The sequence below is a fragment of the Triticum urartu genome, chromosome 7A (assembly GCF_056163025.1).
Source record: "Triticum urartu cultivar PI428250 chromosome 7A, HENAU_Tu73, whole genome shotgun sequence".
NCBI lineage: Eukaryota > Viridiplantae > Streptophyta > Magnoliopsida > Poales > Poaceae > Triticum > Triticum urartu.
This window is the reverse complement of record NC_141879.1, coordinates 324,151,914-324,169,926: the sequence shown is the minus strand read 5'-3', so window position 1 is coordinate 324,169,926 and position 18,013 is coordinate 324,151,914.

Genomic DNA, 18,013 nt, shown 5'->3' with positions numbered 1-18,013 from the left:
GCCCGAACCAGTATAAACCCCCGTGTCTCTTGTTCTTTGGGTTCTTCGAGCTAGGCCGTGGAATCGTTGAGCGAGCGAGTCGGGGAGAGAGTGTTCTTCGTGCGCACCCCGGAGTTCTAACCTCTCAAAGGTTTGCCGGAACCCGTAATCCGACATCTGGCGTGCCAGGTAGGGGTGTGCCGGAGCTCCACCTCTCCGCTTGTTCCGCCCCTCCGCCTGCTTCGTCTCTCCGTTCGGCCCTCATGGCAGGAGCCACCCCACCGGCTGGATCGACGGGCGCGCGCGGAGGTGCCATGGGCCTCCTGGCCTTCACCCCCGCCTTACGACAGGTGCAGTGGCCACACAAGTTCAAGCCGGATATGCCGCCTCGCTACGATGGCGTGGAGGATCCAGCAACCTTCCTACTGGTGTAAGAGGAGGCCGTTCGGGAAGCTGGAGGAGATGACAGAGTCATGGCCAACCTGGTTTCCCATGGCCCTAGCCGGCGTGCCATGCGCCTGGCTGCTCAGCCTGCCAGGATCCTTTGTGGCCTCTTGGGAAGAGCTGCGCGGTCTCTTTGTCACGTGCTTCGCAGCACCAGCGCCCCTCGCCGTTGCAGCCATCCTCGGCGGCTCGGTGGCACCACCCTTAGATCGCCATGTCAAGCAGTTCTTCCGCCAAATGGGCGCCGCCTCTGTGCAGCAGGGACCTCCCACGGGATGGGCGGCGCCCAAGTCCGACCTCACCTTCAACTCAGGGGACCATCCGGCGACCACCGCTGGCTTGGGCGCGCTCCTGATGCTTTGCACACCCACCATCTGCAACGTGGCGGTAACCAAGACCCTCATCGACGATGGGGCTGGCCTCAAAGTGCTCTCCATGGAAGCTTTTGTCTTGCTCCACGTGCCACACGTCCGGCTCCGTCACACCTAGCCCTTCTCCGGAGTTGGTGGCAGTTCCATCAGCTACTACCTCTTGAGCACTGCGTTGGTTTTCCCTTGAAGAGGAAAGGGTGATGCAGCAAAGTAGCATAAGTGTTTCCCTCAGTTTTTGAGAACCAAGGTATCAATCCAGTAGGAGATCACGCTCAAGTCCCACGCACCTACACAAACAAATAAGAACCTCTCAACCAATGCGATAAAGGGATTGTCAAGCCCTTCACGGTCACTTACGAGAGTGAGATCTGATAGATATGATAAGATAATATTTTTGGTATTTTTATGATAAAGATGCAAAGTAAAATAAAAGGCAAAAGAAATAACTACGTATTGGAAGATTAACATGATGGAAGATAGACCCTGGGGCCATAGGTTTCACTAGTGGCTTCTCTCAAAAGCATAAGTATTACGGTGGGTAAACGAATTACTGTAGAGCAATTGATAGAATTGAGCATAGTTATGAGAATATCTAGGTATGATCATCTATATAGGCATCACGTCCGAGACAAGTAGACTGAAACGATTCTGCATCTACTACTATTACTCCACACATTGACCGCTATTCAGCATCCATCTAGAGTATTAAGTTCATAAGAACAGAGTAATGCTTTAAGGAAGATGGCATGATGTAGAGGGATAAACTCATGAAATATGATGTAAACCCCATATTTTTATCCTCGATGGCAACAATACAATATGTGTCGGTTCCCTTTCTGTCACTGGGATCGAGCACCGAAAGATTGAACCCAAAGCTAAGCACTTCTCCCATTGCAAGAAAGATCAATCTAGTAGGCCAAACCAAACTAATAATTCAAAGAGACTTGCAAAGACAAACCAATCATACATAAAGGAATTCAAAGGAGAATCAAATACTGTTCATAGATAATCTGGATCATAAACCCACAATTCATCGGATCTCGACAAACACACCGCAAAAGAAGATTACATCGAATAGATCTCCAAGATAATCGAGGAGAACTTTGTATTAAGATCCAAGGAGAGAGAAGAAGCCATCTAGCTAATAACTATGAACCCGTAGGTCTGAAGTAAACTACTCACACATCACCGGAGAGGCCATGGAGTTGATGTAGAGGCCCTCCGTGATCAATGCCCCCTCCGGCGGAGCTACGAAAAAGGCCCCAAGATGGGATCTCTCAGGTACAGAAGGTTGCGGCGGTGGAATTAGCTTTTCGTGGTGCTCCTGGATGTTTGGGGGGTACGTGGACTTATATAAGAGGAAGAAGTACGTCGATGGAGCAACAGAGGGCCCACGAGGGTGGAGGGCACGCCTAGGGGGGTAGGCGCGCCCCCTGCCTCGTGCCTTCCTCCCTTGTTTCTTGACGCCCACTCCAAGTCTCCTTTTTTGACCAGTGAAAACAGCAGGAGAGCCTCCTACTGTTGTTTTTTCCTTTATTACTTTAAGATGTTAACCATTGGTTAACATTACAGATAGTTCTTGATTTACATGGCTTTAACAAGAATTCAGAAGGTGTGAAACTAGCCTATGTAAACTAGGTGTCACAGAGTCAAAGAGTTTGCAAATATTTCCAAAAAAGTTAAACTTTGAGAGTTGATCCTATAGCCCAGGATCAAAAAATCTTCCTTGAGCTTCCTCAGCCACTCAGCATGCGTGGCTACTTCTCCATCAAAGATCTCTCTATTGCGTTGCTTCCAAATATTCCAGGAGGTTAATATAGTTATCTCTTTGAACAAAGGTCCTCGCCACCTCTCTCTAGCTCTCTCATACATGTGTTGTATGTCTGGATCATTTTCCCAATCAATGCCCACGACATCCCAGCACTTGGTGGCAAAAGAACACTCATAGAATAGATCTGCATTTGTTTATACAACTCCCATGTTGCACATTGGGCATTTATGATCTTCTCCAATATTAAAGTGTCTTCTGAGTAGCAGATCTCTTGTATTGACCCTGTCATTTAACATCAACCATGCAAACACTTTATGTCTCATGATACATTTCGTCTTCCAAATGGAGGTGATGCATTGGGGAGCCAATATATTCCTGAACATGTACTTGTAAAACTTCTTAGGTTTAAAATCAACATCACCCCAGCAAAGGATCCACTCATTAGTCCCCATAGCTTCCAGGTTTATTCCCTCCATGATCTCTTGCAGATTATCCAGTTCGGTTCTGGCTTCCATTGACAGAGGAAGCATAAAGTTGTCCACGTGATCATTGTTGTTGTAGTACTGTGCCAACGAGATGTCTTGATCGTTAGCAAAAGAAAAAAGATGATCATGGGAGTCCATCAGGGGTCTTTCGTTTATCCAAACATCTTTCCAAAGAAGAATCGTGTCCCCCGCGGCCGCTATACATGAGGCAATCCCACGGTAAATATCCATCAAAGAGAAAACATCACACCACCAAAAGGAGCCACAGGGTGGCTTCGCGTGGGGGGGGGGTATCGTCATAGTGGGCATTCCAAACTAACATTACCCAAGGGACATCCTGCTTATGAATGAATTTATGCAAGTACTTGAGCAGTAGAGCATTGTTTTGGATTTGTAGGTTCACTCCAAGTCTCCTGGATCACGTTTGTTGAGAAAATCACGTTCCAGAAGGTTTCATTCCATTTGGACTCCGTTTGATATACCTTTTCTTTGAAACCCTAAAATAGGCAAAAAAACAGCAATTTGGGCTGGGCCTCCGGTTAGTAGGGTAGTCCAAAAAATGATATAAAAGTGTAAAATAAAGCCCATTAACATCCAAAATAGATAATATAATAGCATGGAGCAATCAAAAATTATAGATACGTTGGAGACGTATCAAGCATCCCCAAGCTTAATTGCTGCTCGTCCTCGAGTGGGTAAATGATAAAAGAAGAATTTTTGATGTGGAATGCTTTCCAACGTATTTCTCAATGTAATTTTTCTTTATTGTGGCATGAATGTTCAGATCCGAAAGATTCATGATAAAAGTTTAATATTGACATAGAAATAATAATACTTCAAGCATACTAACTAAGCAATTATGTCTTCTCAAAATAACATGGCCAAAGAAAGTTATCCCTACAAAATCATATAGTCTGGCTATGCTCTATCTTCACCACACAAAATATTTAAATCATGCACAACCCCGATGACAAGACAAGCAATTGTTTCATACTTTTGATGTTCTCAAACTTTTTCAATCTTCACGCAATACATGAGCGTGAGCCATGGATATAGCACTATATGTGGAATAGAATGGTGGTTGTGGAGAAGACAAAAAGGAGAAGATAGTCTCACATCAACTAGGCGTATCAACGTGCTATGGAGATGCCCATTAATAGATATCAATGTGAGTGAGTAGGGGTTGCCATGCAATGGATGCACTAGAGATATAAGTATATGAAAGCTCAACAAAAGAAACTAAGTGGGTGTGCATCCAACTTGCTTGCTCATGAAGACCTAGGGAATTTTGAGGAAGCCCATCATTGGAATATACAAGCCAAGTTCTATAATGAAAAATTCCCACTAGTATATGAAAGTGATAACATAGGAGACTCTCTATCATGAAGATCATGGTGCTACTTTGAAGCACAAGTGTGGAAAAAGGATGGTAGCATTGTCCCTTCTCTCTTTTCTCCCTTTTTTTCTCTCTTTTTTTATTGGGACAATTGCATTTTTGCCCCTAGTTGGTTCCTACCCACGGGTTTTGTCCTTACTTTTCGAGCTTGCTCAGTTTTGCCCTTACTTTTTCCGTCGAGGTCCCTCGACTGCCCTTTGACCGTTTGACCAAAACTTTGAAAATTCATAACTAATTCATATGAACTCAGAAAAATGCAAATAAGATATCAAAATGTTTCGATAAACATTACCTTTATGTGCATATCATTTGCATCCAGGACAAAAGCACCCTTTAAACTACCTGAGGTAATTAATGTTATTAACGTTATTAAAAATAAAAAGGTATAAACAATAATTTTTTCATGAATAAAAATTACATGCAAATGTAGGTGATGTTTTCTGAACATACTGATATCTTATTTGCAATTTTCCGAGTTCATATCAATTTGTTATGAAGTTTCTAAATATTGGTCAAAGTCGTTAGAACATTCATAACAAGATGATACGAACTCAGAAAAATGCAAATAAGATATGTGGATGTTCACAAAACATCACCTACATTTGCATGTAATTTTCATTCATAAAAAATATATTGTTTATACCTTTTTATATTTAATAATGCTAATAGCATGAATTACCTCAGGCAGTTTAAAGGGTGCGTTTGTCCACAATACAAATGACATGCACATAAAGGTAATGTTTATATGAACATTTTGATATCTTAGTTGCATTTTTCTGAGTTCATATGAATTAGTTATGAATTTTCAAAGTTTTGGTCAAACGGTCAAAGGGCATTCGAGGGACCACAACGGAAAAAGTAGGGGCAAAACTGAGCAAACTCGAAAAGTAAGGGCAAAACCCGTGGGTAGGAACCAACTAGGGGTAAAAATGCAATTATCCCTTTTTTATTTGGGCCTTCTTTCTTTTTTGGGGCCTCTTTTCCCCTTTTTTTATTTTTCGTCCGGAGTCTCATCCCGACTTGTGGGGGAATCATAGTCTCCATCATCCTTTCCTCACTTGGAACAATGCTCTAATAATGATGATCATCACACTTTATTCACTTACAACTCAAGAATTACAACTCAATACTTAGAACAAAATATGACTCTATGTGAATGCCTCTGGCGGTGTACCGGGATGTGCAATGATGCATGAGTGACATGTATGAAGAATTATGACTGGTGGCTTTGCCACAAATACGATATCAACTACATGATCATGCAAGCAATATGACAATGATGAAGCATGTCATAATAACAGAACGGTGGAAAGTTGCATGGCAATATATCTCGGAATGGCTATGGAAATGCCATAATAGGTAGGTATGGTGGCTATTTTGAGGAAGGTATATGGTGGGTTTATGGTACCAGCGAAAGTTGCGCGATACTAGAGAGGCTAGCAATGGTGAAAGGGTGAGAGTGCGTATAATCCATAGACTCAACATTAGTCATAAAGAACTCACATACTTATTGCAAGAATCTATTAGTTATCGAAACAAAGTATTGCACGCATGCTCCTAGGGGGATAGATTGGTAGCAAAAGACCATCGCTCGTCCACGACCGCCACTCATAAGGAAGACAATCAATAAATAAATCATGCTCCGACTTCATCACATAACAGTTCACCATACGTGCATGCTACGGAATCACAAACTTCAACACAAGTATTTCTCAAATTCACAACTACTCAACTAGCATGACTCTAATATCACCATTTCCATATCTCAAAGCAATTATCAAGTATCAAACTTCTCATAGTATTCAATGCACTTCTATGAAAGTTTTTATATTATAGCAAATTTCCATGTTGTTCTAAATGACTATCAAAATAATATAAGTGAAGAATGAGAGAACAATAGTTTCTATAAAACAAATCCACCACCGTGCTCTAAAAGATATAAGTGAAGCACTAGAGCAAAAACTATATAGCTCAAAAGATATAAGTGAAGCACATAGAGTATTCTAATAAATTTCAATTCATGTGAGTCTCTCTCAAAAGGTGTGTACAGAAAGGATGATTGTGTTAAACTAAAAAGCAAAGACTCAAATCATACAAGACGCTCCAAGCAAAACACATATCATGTGGTCAATAAAAATATAGCTCCAAGTAAAGTTACCGATAGACGGAGACGAAAGAGGGGATGCCTTCCGGGGCATCCCCAAGCTTAGGCTTTTTGGTGTCCTTGAATTTTACCTTGGGGTGCCATGGGCATCCCCAATATTAGGCTCTTTCTACTCCTTGTTCCATAATCCATCAAATCTTTACCCAAAACTTGAAAACTTCACAACACAAAACTCAAAATAGAAAATCTCGTGAGCTCCGTTAGCGGAAGAAAACAAAACACCACTTCAAGGTACTGTAATGAAATCATTCTTTATTTATATTGGTGTTAAACCTACTGTATTCCAACTTCTCTATGGTTTATAAACTCTTACCATAGATTCATCAAAATAAGCAAACAATACATGAAAAACAGAATCTGTCAAAAACAGAACAGTCTATAGTAATCTGTAGCTAACGCAAACTCTGGAACCCCAAAAATTCTAAAATAAATTTATGGACGTGAGTAATTTATCTATTGATCATCTTCAAAAAGAATTAACTAAATATAACTTTCCAAATAAAAATGGCAGCAATTCTCGTGAGCGCTAAAGTTTCTGGTTTTTACAGCAAGATCAAAAAGACTTTCCCCAAGTCTTCCCAACGGTTCTACTTGGCACAAACACTAATTAAACACAAAAAACACAAACAAAACAGTGGATAGATAAATTACTTATTACTAAACAGGAGCAGAAGGCAAGGAATAAAAATAAAATTGGGTTGCCTCCCAACAAGCGCTATAATTTAACGCCCCTAGCTAGGCATAAAAACGAAGATAGATCTAGGTATTGACATCTTTGGTAGGCAATCCATAAGTGGCTCTCATAATAGATTCATATGGTAATTTAATTTTCTTTCTAGGGAAGTGTTCCATGCCTTTCTTTAATGGAAATTTGAATTTAATATTCCCTTCCTTCATATCAATAATTGCACCAATCGTTCTAAGGAAAGGTCTACCAAGAATAATAGGACATGAAGGATTGCAATCTATATCAAGAACAATGAAATCTACGGGCACATAGTTCCTATTTGCAACAAAGAACATCATTAATTCTTCCTATAGGTTTCTTAATAGTGGAATCTGCAAGGTGCATGTTTAAAGAACAATCATCAAAATCACGGAAACCTAGGAAATCACACAAAGTTTTCGCAATCGTGGAAACACTAGCACCCAAATCACACAAAGCATAACACTCATGATCTTTAATTTTAATTTTTATTGTAGGTTCCCACTCATCATAAAGTTTTCTAGGGATAGAAACTTCCAACTCAAGTTTTTCTTCATAAGATTGCATCAAAGCATCAACGATATGTTTAGTAAAAGCTTTATTTTGACTATAAGCATGAGGAGAACTTAGCACAGATTGCAACAAGGAAATACAATCTATCAAAGAGCAATTATCATAATTATATTCCTTGAAATTCAAAATAGTGGGTTCATTACTATTTAAAGTTTTAATCTCTTCAATCCCACTTTTATCAGTTTTAGCATCAAGATCTAAGAACTCCGAATTTTTGGAACGCCTTCTAGGTAAAGGTAGCTCATCTTCAATACCATCATTGTCAAGATTCATATTGCAAAACAAAGATTTAATAGGGGACACATAAATCACTTTTAGATCTTCATCCTTATTATCATGAAAACTAGAAGAACACGCTTTCACAAAGCAATCTTTCTTAGCACGCATCCTAGCGGTTCTTTCTTTGCACTCATCAATGGAAATTCTCATGGCTTTGAGAGACTCATTGATATCATGCTTAGGTGGAATAGATCTAAGTTTCAAAGAATCAACATCAAGAGAAATTCTATCAATGTTCCTAGCCAACTCATCAATCTTAAGCAATTTTTCTTCAATCAAAGCATTGAAACTCTTTTGCGAAGTAATAAATTCTTTGATATTAGATTCAAAATCAGAGGGCATATTATTATAATTTCCATAAGAATTGTTGTAGAAATTACCATAATTATTAGAGGAATTGCTAGGAAACGACCTAGGATTAAAATTACCTCTATACACGTTATTACCAAAATTGTTCCTACCAACAAAATTCACATCCATAGATTCATTATTATTCTCAATCAAAGTGGACAAAGGCATATCATTAGGATCAGTAGGAGAACTCTTATTAGCAAACAATTTCATAAGTTCATCCATCTTTCCACTCAAAACATTAATTTCTTTAATTGCATGCACTTTTTTTACTAGTAGATCTTTCAGTGTGCCATTAAGAATAATTAACCATAATATTATCTAGGAGTTTGGTAGCTTCTCCTAAAGTGATTTCCATAAAAGTGCCTCCCGCGGCCGAATATAAAGATTTCTAGAAGAAAAATTCAATCCAGCATAAAAATTCTATATAATCATCCAAAGATTGAAACCATGTGTAGGGTAATTACGTATCATTAATTTCATCCTATCCCAACATTGTGCAACATGTTCATGATCAAGTTGCTTAAAATTCATAATATCGTTTCTAAGAGAGATGATTTTAGCGGGAGGAAAATACTTAGAGATAAAAGCATCTTTGCACTTATTCCATGAATCAATACTGTTTTTAGGCAAAGACGAAAACCAAGCTTTAGCACGATCTCTAAGCGAAAAGGGAAATAACTTCAATTTAACAATATCATTGTCCACATCTTTCTTATTTTGCATATAACACAAATCAACAAAGCTATTCAGATGGGTAGTGGCATCTTCACTAGGAAGACTGCCGAATTGATCATTCATGACAAGATTCAACAAAGCATCATTAATTTCACAAGATTCAGCATCGGTAAGAGGAGCAATCGGAGTGCTAAGAAAATCATTGTTGTTGGTATTGGTAAAGTCACACAATTTAGTATTATCTTGAGCCATCATGACAAGCAAGCAATCCAACACACAAGCAAACAAGAAACAGGAAAAAAAAGCAAATAGGGAAAGAGAAGGGGAACGGAGAGAGAGGGCGAATAAAACGGCAAGGGTGAAGTGGGGGAGAGGAAAACGAGAGGCAAATGCCAAATAATGTAATGCGAGGGATAAGAGTTTGTGATGGGTACTTGGTATGTCTTGACTTAGCAATGGCACCTGAAATGACTCATTGTTGGGAGTCAAATCTTGACTTGACTTGGCGCGAATCTCCCCGGCAACGGCGCCAAAATTCCTTCTTGCTACCTCTTGAGCACTGCATTGGTTTTCCCTTGAAAAGGAAAGGGTGATGCAGCAAAGTAGCGTAAGTATTTCCCTTAGTTTTTGAGAACCAAGGTATCAGTCCAGTAGGAGATCACTCTCAAGTCCCACGCACCTACACAAACAAATAAGAACCTCGCAACCAACGCGATAAAGGGGTTGTCAAGCCCTTCATGGTAACTTACGAGAGTGAGATCTGATAGATATGATAAGATAATATTTTTGGTATTTTTATGATAAATAGAAATAAAGATGCAAAGTAAAATAAAAGATAAAAGAAATAACTAAGTATTGGAAGATTAATATGATAGAAGATAGACCCGGGGGCCATAGGTTTCACTAGAGGCTTCTCTCAAGAGCATAAGTATTATGGTGGGTAAACGAATTATTGTAGAGCAATTGATAGAATTGAGCATAGTTTTGAGAATATCTAGGTATGTCATGTATATAGGCATCACGTCCGAGACAAGTAGACCAAAAGGATTCTGCATCTACTACTATTACTCCACACATCGACCGCTATCCAGCATGCATCTAGAGTATTAAGTTCATAAGAACAGAGTAATGCTTTAAGGAAGATGACATGATGTAGAGGGATAAACTCATGAAATATGATGTAAACCCCATCTTTTTATCCTCGATGGCAACAATACAATACGTGGCGGTTCCCTTTCTGTCACTGGGATCGAGCACCGCAAGATTGAACCCAAAGCTAAGCACTTCTCCCATTGCAAGAAAGATCAATCTAGTAGGCCAAACCAAACTGATTATTCGAAGAGACTTGCAAAGACAAACCAATCATACATAAAAGAATTCAGAGGAGAATCAAATATTGTTCATAGATAATCTGGATCATAAACCCACAATTCATCGGATCTCGAAAAACACACCGCAAAAGAAGATTACATCGAATAGATCTCCAAGAGAATTGAGGAGAACTTTGTATTGAGATCCAAAGAGAGAGAAGAAGCCATCCAGCTAATAACTATGGACCCGTAGGTCTGAAGTAAACTACTCACACATCACCGGAGAGGCCATGGAGTTGATGTAGAGGCCCTCCGTGATCAATGCCCCCTCCGACGGAGCTCTAGAAAAGGCCCCAAGATGGGATCTCTCGGGTACAGAAGGTTGCGGCGGTTGAATTAGGTTTTCGTGGTGCTCCTGGATGTTTGGGGGTACATGGATTTATATAGGAGGAAGAAGTACGTCGGTGGAGCAACGGAGGGCCCACGAGGGTGGAGGGCGCGCCCAGGGGGTAGGCGCGCCCCCTGCCTTGTGCCTTCCTCCCTTGTTTCTTGACGCCCACTCCAAGTCTCCTGGATCACGTTTGTTGAGAAAATCACGTTCCCGAAGGTTTCATTCCGTTTGGACTCCATTTGATATTCCTTTTCTTCAAAACCCTAAAATAGGCAAAAACAGCAATTTGGGATGGGCCTCCGATTTGTAAGTTAGTCCCAAAAATGATATAAAAGTGTAAAATAAAGCCCATTAACATCCAAAATAGATAATATAATAGCATGCAGCAATCAAAAATTATATATACATTGGAGACGTATCACCAGCCCCCTAGGGCAGATCCACCTCCCAGTCTCCTTCGGTACCCGCGACAACTACCACACCGAGCTTATCGACTTCGACATCGCTTGCATCGGCCTCCCGTACAACGCCATCCTCGGGTACCCAGCCTTGGCTCAGTTCATGGTATAAACTCACCCTGCCTACAACCTCATGAAGATGCCGGGGAGCAACGGCTTCCTCACCCTGGCTGGAGACACCAAGGAGGCCCTGATGGCCCTCAAGCTCGCCTTCAGGGCTGCGGCGGCAGCGCGCCCCGTAAGCAAATCAGCACCGAGGACCCAGGGGGCTGCACCGGCGAAGAAGAAACAATTGTTCTCTCAAGATAGGGCCAAGACAAAGCAAGTGTCGGTCGACGGGGACGGGGCCTCAGGAGCCACCTTCACCATAGGTGCCGACCTTGCCCCGTACCAAGAAGAGGCATTGGTGAACTTCCTGCGTGTGACTAAAGAGGTATTCGCCTGGGAGCCCAAGCAGCTAGTCGACATCCCAAGGGGGATAATCGAACATCACCTAAGGGTGTGCCCGAATGTGCGCCCGGTGAAGCAGAAGGCGCGGTGATAGTCCGCAGAGAAGCAGTCCTTCATCGTCCAGGAGACCCGCAAGCTGCAAGATGCATGTGTCATCCGTGAGGTTCGGTATCCAGAGTGGTTGGCGAAACCCGGTGGTCGTGCCCAAGAAAGGCGAGAAGGAGCGCATGTGCGTTGACTTCACCAACCTCAACAAGGCCTATCCTCAAGACCCGTTCCGCTTCCATGCATTGATCAGATCGTTGACTCCACCGCTGAGTGCGACTTACTGTGTTTCCTAGATGCTTTCTTAGGTTACCACCAGATCAAGACGGCGGTGGAGGACGTAGAAAAAACTGCTTTCTTAACCCCGTGCGGGGTGTACTACAGCTACATGTCGTTCGGGCTGCGTAACGCTAGGGCGACCTTCCAGCGGCTGATGCACATCGCTCTAGGCCAATAGCTCAGGAGGAACGCTGAGGCCTACGTCGACAACATTGTGGTGAAATCTCGGGAGGCAAGGACCTCATTCGGGATCTGGAGGAGACTTTCGCCAGCCTGCACAAGGTAGACCTGCGGCTCCACGTGGAGAAATGCGTGTTCGGCGTCCCATCCGGAAAGCTGCTGGGTTTCCTCGTGTTGCAAAGGGGGATAGAGGCGAACCCGGAGAAGGTTAAAGCAATAGAAGACATGAGCCCGCCGCAGACTCTCAAGGAAATGCAAAAACTCGCGGGCTGCGTAACCTCACTGGGGCACTTCATCTCCAAGCTGGGGGAGCGCGCCCTCCCGTTCTTCAAGCTGATGAAGAAGAAGGGCCCGTTCGAGTGGACTACGGAGGCCGACATGGAGTTTCAAGACCTCAAGAGATACCTAACCAGCCCACCGGTGATGGTGGCGCCTTGTCCTCTCGAGCCCCTAGTGCTTCACCTGGCCACCACACCTCATTCCGCTAGCGTAGCGCTGGTGGACGTCTGGGAGGAGCGCCAGGCCAAGAGCCTGCCACCCGACGCCGCGCATCCGGTCAGGATGCTGCAGCACCAAGACGGCGCACCTGAATCCACAACAAATCCAGCAGATGACCGGGCTCCACAAGACGGCGCTCCCAAGGCTGCGGTAGCCCACATAGGCGACCGAACTCCTGAGGTCCCCCAGCCTCAGGGAGCGCCCCAGCCTCAGGAGATCACGGACTCCACCAACACTTCCGCCCTCATCAAACACCCAGTGTACTTCGTCAGCACGGTGTTGTGAGACACGCGGGCACACTACCCCATGCCGTAGAAGCTTCTGCTCGCGCTCCTCGTGGCCTCGCGCAAGATACGCCACTACTTCCAAGGCCACCCCATCAAGGTCTTCTCAGCCTACGCACTGGAGAGGGTACTCCGGAGCCCCAATGCAGTGGGAAGGGTCGCTGAGTGGAACATCGAGCTGTAGGCATTCCAGCTAGAGTTTAGCACCACCAGGATCATCAAGGGAGCCGCACTCGCCGACTTCGTGGCGGAGTGGACTGACGCTCCAGGGTCCGAAGCGGGTGAGGACCGGTCTCTCTTGCCAGGGAGCAAAGCACCAAACGGATGGGTCATGTACTTCGACGGTGCCTTCGCGCGCCAGGGCGCGGGGGCTGGGGCCGTGCTCATTTCGCCCACCCAGGACAAGCGCTACTGTGCTCTGCACCTCTACTTCCAGCGGGGCGAGAAGGTCTCCAACAACATCGCAGAATATGAAGGGTTTATCGCCGGCCTCAAGGCTGCGGCGGCCCTGGGGGTGAAGTGCCTCACCATCAAGGGAAATTCCCAGCTCCTCGTCAACTTTTCCAACAAGGTGTACGAGCCGAAGGACGAGCACATGGAGGCGTACCTCGCGGAGGTACGCAAAATGGAGAAGCAATTCTTGGGCCTAGAACTGTAGCATGTGCCCCGCGGCACAAACAAGGAAGCTGATGATATCGCCAAGAGGGCGTCAAGGCGTCAGCCCCAGGAGCCCGGCGTCTTCGAGGAGCGGCTCTTCAAGCCTTCAGCGGCCCCTCCGGTTGTGGAGCCTACGCCGCATCAGGAGGAGCTCCCCCCCACCAACCTTAGGAGCTCCCGCCCGCGGCCCGACCTCAGGAGCGCGCTTGCTCCTCACGCTTGAACCCCAGGAGGGGTGCTAGACTAAAGAATTCAAGGCATACCTGCTGCAAGGGACCCTGCCAGAGAAGGAGGAGGACGCGGAGCGCGTAGCTCGGCAGGCTACAGCTTACTACATCTAGGACGGTGAGATATACCAAAAACGACCGAATGATGTTTTCTTGTGATGCATCTCCAAGGAGCAGGGGAATGAACTGTTAGCTGACACACACAGCAGAGACTGTGGGCACCATTCTACTGGCGCACGACACTCAACGATGCAACCGAGCTGGTGAAATCCTGCGAGGCCTGCCAGTTCCATGCCAAGAAAATCCACCAGCCTACTCAGGGCATCCATACCATCCCACTCTCGTGGCCATTTGCGGTCTGGGGGCTGGATATCCTGGGTCCATTCCCTCGAGCGCCCGGGGGCTACCGCTACCTCTACGTCGCCATCGACAAGTTCACCAAGTGGGCAGAGGTGGAAGCCGTCCGCACCATCCCAGCCGGCTCCGCAATTAAGTTCATCAAGGGCCTCGTGAGACGCTTTGGAGTCCCTAATTGCATCATCATGGACAACGGCTCGCAGTTCACTAGCAATCTCTTCAAAACATATTGTGCTAATATTGTAACGCAGATATGCTACGCCTCAGTGGCACACCCCGGAAGAAACGACCAAGCTGAGCGCGCTAACGCGGAGGCCTTGAGAGGCATAAAGACAAGGACCTTCAAGAAGAAGCTCGAGGCCTACAGCAGGGGCTAGCACAACGAGCTCTAGTCTGTGTTGTGGTCCATCTGCACCACCACCACCAAGCCAACGGGCGAGACTCCGTTCTTCCTCGTCTACGGAGCCGAAGCGGTTCTCCCTCACGAGGTCAAGCATCTCTCCACGCGGATCTTGGCGTTTGATGAGGCACATCAAGACGCCATGTGGGGGATGGACCTCATGCTAGGGAGGAACGCCGCTGCCAAGCCTCACTCCGAGGGGCAAGGTACCAGCAAGCGCTGCGGCGGTACCACTGCCGCAGCATCCGCTCCAGGACGCTCGAGGTGGGTGATCTCGTCCTGAGACGGTGCTCTCCAGGGAAGGGCTGCATAAGCTCTCACCCATGTGGGAGGGCCCATTTAGGATTGCCCGCATCTCCAGGCCTGGCGCCGCGCGCTTGGAGACGCAGGACGGGATCCCCATCCAGAACGCCTGGAACATGCAGCACCTCCGGAAGTTCTACCCATGAAGCAAGGCCTAGTGCCTGTGAAGGTCTCCGCTCGTGACACTCTCATGTAATAATGAGTGGGGTTGTACACGCCCCAGAGTCTCCGGAGTGCCGCCCTCGGGCCTCGGGGGCTCCCTCCCTCGTCCTAGTGGCAGCACTTAGCTCCGCGCTGGTGAGAAGACTAGACTAGGTGCCGGACGCGGGTGTTCATTTGCTTTCTGTAGTTGGTTTGCAACCTTTTAGTGAATTTGGAGTTCTGGCATTTCTCGATTACTTGGTTGAGTCCCCTTTTCCTCTACTTCTTCGCTTGCTTCTTTGTTTTGCGTCAGGGAGGACGGCAGTTGCCCGACGCTCTCCCTCGTGTACTTCGCGCGGGGGCTGGGCAGGTGTGTGCGTGCGCTGGGCTACCCTAAACCACGGACACACCTCACCAAAGCCCTATCACCCCAGAGCTTCGGCTCCCTTGATCTTCATGAGGCGCCCTCGTTTGAGCTCGTGATTGGCGCACCCTCCTAAGTCCATGCCCCACGGGTACCGCAGCGTGGTGCACTAGGCCATGATTAGCCCATGCATGAGGGCTCACGCAAGGAGGAGCAAGGCACCCGACAGATGTCCTAACGAATTCTGCAGCTTTGTGATGCCTCTCGAGGTTAGCAGATCTTGAGTCAGCAGCAAGGAGGCCTCACCTGATGCTAGAAGGTGCGTCCTCAAGAGACATGAAACTACCCCGGGCATACCAAGCTAAGTTTTCCCCCTTTTACATCTACGTGGAGCATGAACAATGTCGGAACAATAAGCATAACATAGCAGCATAAAGATCACAGTTCATTACACGCCCCAGCATGGCCATCCACCTTTTTCAAAATGCAGGAAGAAAGGAAAAGCCTAATAAAAGTGGCCCGCACGACTGTGGATGCTCACGAGGCCCGGCTTCGAGGGCCTTCCGGACTCAGCTTAGTCCGAGCCCATCTCGCGCTTCACCGCCGCGTGGCAGCGGGACGACCCGCCACCGTCCTCGAAGCAAGCCCAGCGGCGAGGCAGCTGGTCGTAGCCGCCGCTGCTGGTGCTCTCGCTGGTGGAGGAGCCGCTAGGCGAACCGCGGCCATCACCAAGGGCAGGTTGGCCCTCAGCCTTGTCACGGCCATCGCCCAGGCCGAGCTCGTCGTCGCCGCCGCTGTCTTCGGGGAAGCACCCCGCGCGGCGACCATCTTCCCCAAACACCCTCATGAAGAGGATCGCAACGCCATCGTACTTGAAGTTGAGAGTGCACCGCCTAATCAGGCCGCGCGCGCGGGCAAACGTCTGCCAGCCATGGGCTAGGGCCACATTGCCCGTGACGGAGACCTCCACAACGATCCACGAGGCCTTGATGCAGCAGCCGACGGCCTGCAGCCAAAGGACGTCAAGACCCCCGGCCGGCATCTCGCCGGCAAAGGAGCGCGGAAGCTGGAGCCAGGTGCCAGCCGGACTCTCCGACCACACGACGAACTCTGGGAGCACCTCCGCCGAATGGAGGCGCAACCGAGGAGGCCGGGCGACCACGGCACGCCTCACCTCGGCGCAAGGGCTTCTCCACCAAGAGCGGACCCCGCCATGGGAGGAGGCACCGATGTGGCCACCAAGGATGACGCTGGTCCCCGAAGGAGTATGTCCGTGCCCCCGAGGAGCCACAGCAGGGGTCGCAGCATGCTTATGGGGGCGGCCACACCCCCTCTTGGGCGGTGGTGAGCCGGGACCCTCCTGGCGAGCCTTCCCCTTCTCCGCGGCCGTGAACCTCCTCGTTGGTGCCATGGGACTGCAGCAAAGCAGCGAGGTGAGGAGGAAGAAGGGGGAGCAATCGGCGAGAAGGCAGAGATGAGTGAGGGGGCTCGGTCCCTCCCCTCATTTATAGCCTGGAGGAGACCAACCGCCGGCCTCCATGATCGCACATAATGATGATTTTCTTCTACATGCAACAGGGTCTCATCAAGTCGAAGAGTTACCGAGGCAGTGTTGGGAAGCGGAGGCGCCCACGCCCCATCAATCGCCACGTGTCAATCGAGGCTGCAGGCGGTTGGGGCCCACGGCGCTCTGCACTTGCCCTTTGGCTTCGCCTCAAAGCCAAGCTCGAGCGTGCCTTGGGCCTGGGGGCTACTATCGGCGTCCTGGGAACGGGAGTACCCAGACTTGCCTGCCAGCGGCCCGGAGCGTGGCTCCATCAACATCTCGGTACAGCCCAGCTTCAGCAGCGACCTTAAGACCCTCGCGAGGGGCCAAGCCTTGCGAGGCGGACGACACCAAGACCTCCATGGGGGCAACCTCGCTAGGCTGGCTCTCGAGGAGCGAAGATACCTATGCAAGGGGCACCTCATGAGGTTCACATGATGTGAGCCATGACGACCAAGGCCAGGCGGGCGCCAGCGGGCGCAGTGTACCAGTTTCCTCTTTGGTGCTAAGGAGGCAAGCGCAGGCGAGGAGTCCCGAGGCATCAGGCAAAGGTTTCCATATCGGTGCAACAGGACCAAGACCAGTAGGACGGCAAGACGGAGGTCATCGCAGACCCCACGGCAGTGTCACCACCAGAGCCTTTTGCAGGCGAAGACTACTTTTTGTTAGGATAGCTTGTACTAGTTGTCCCCATTCAAACTTGGCCATTGTGGGATCCCTTCCTGCCTAAACATTTGGGAAGAGGACCAAGGCCACTATAAATAGGACCTAGCCACCACCGTAGGAAGGGGACGGATCATTCAGATCACCCTCTCAACCACCATCTCATCGGGCTCAAGAACACCTCACCTCCTGAGGCTGCTCATCCACTGTACTAGTTCATCCTAAGCCCCCCGAGGCAATCCACCCACAAACTCGAGTAGGGT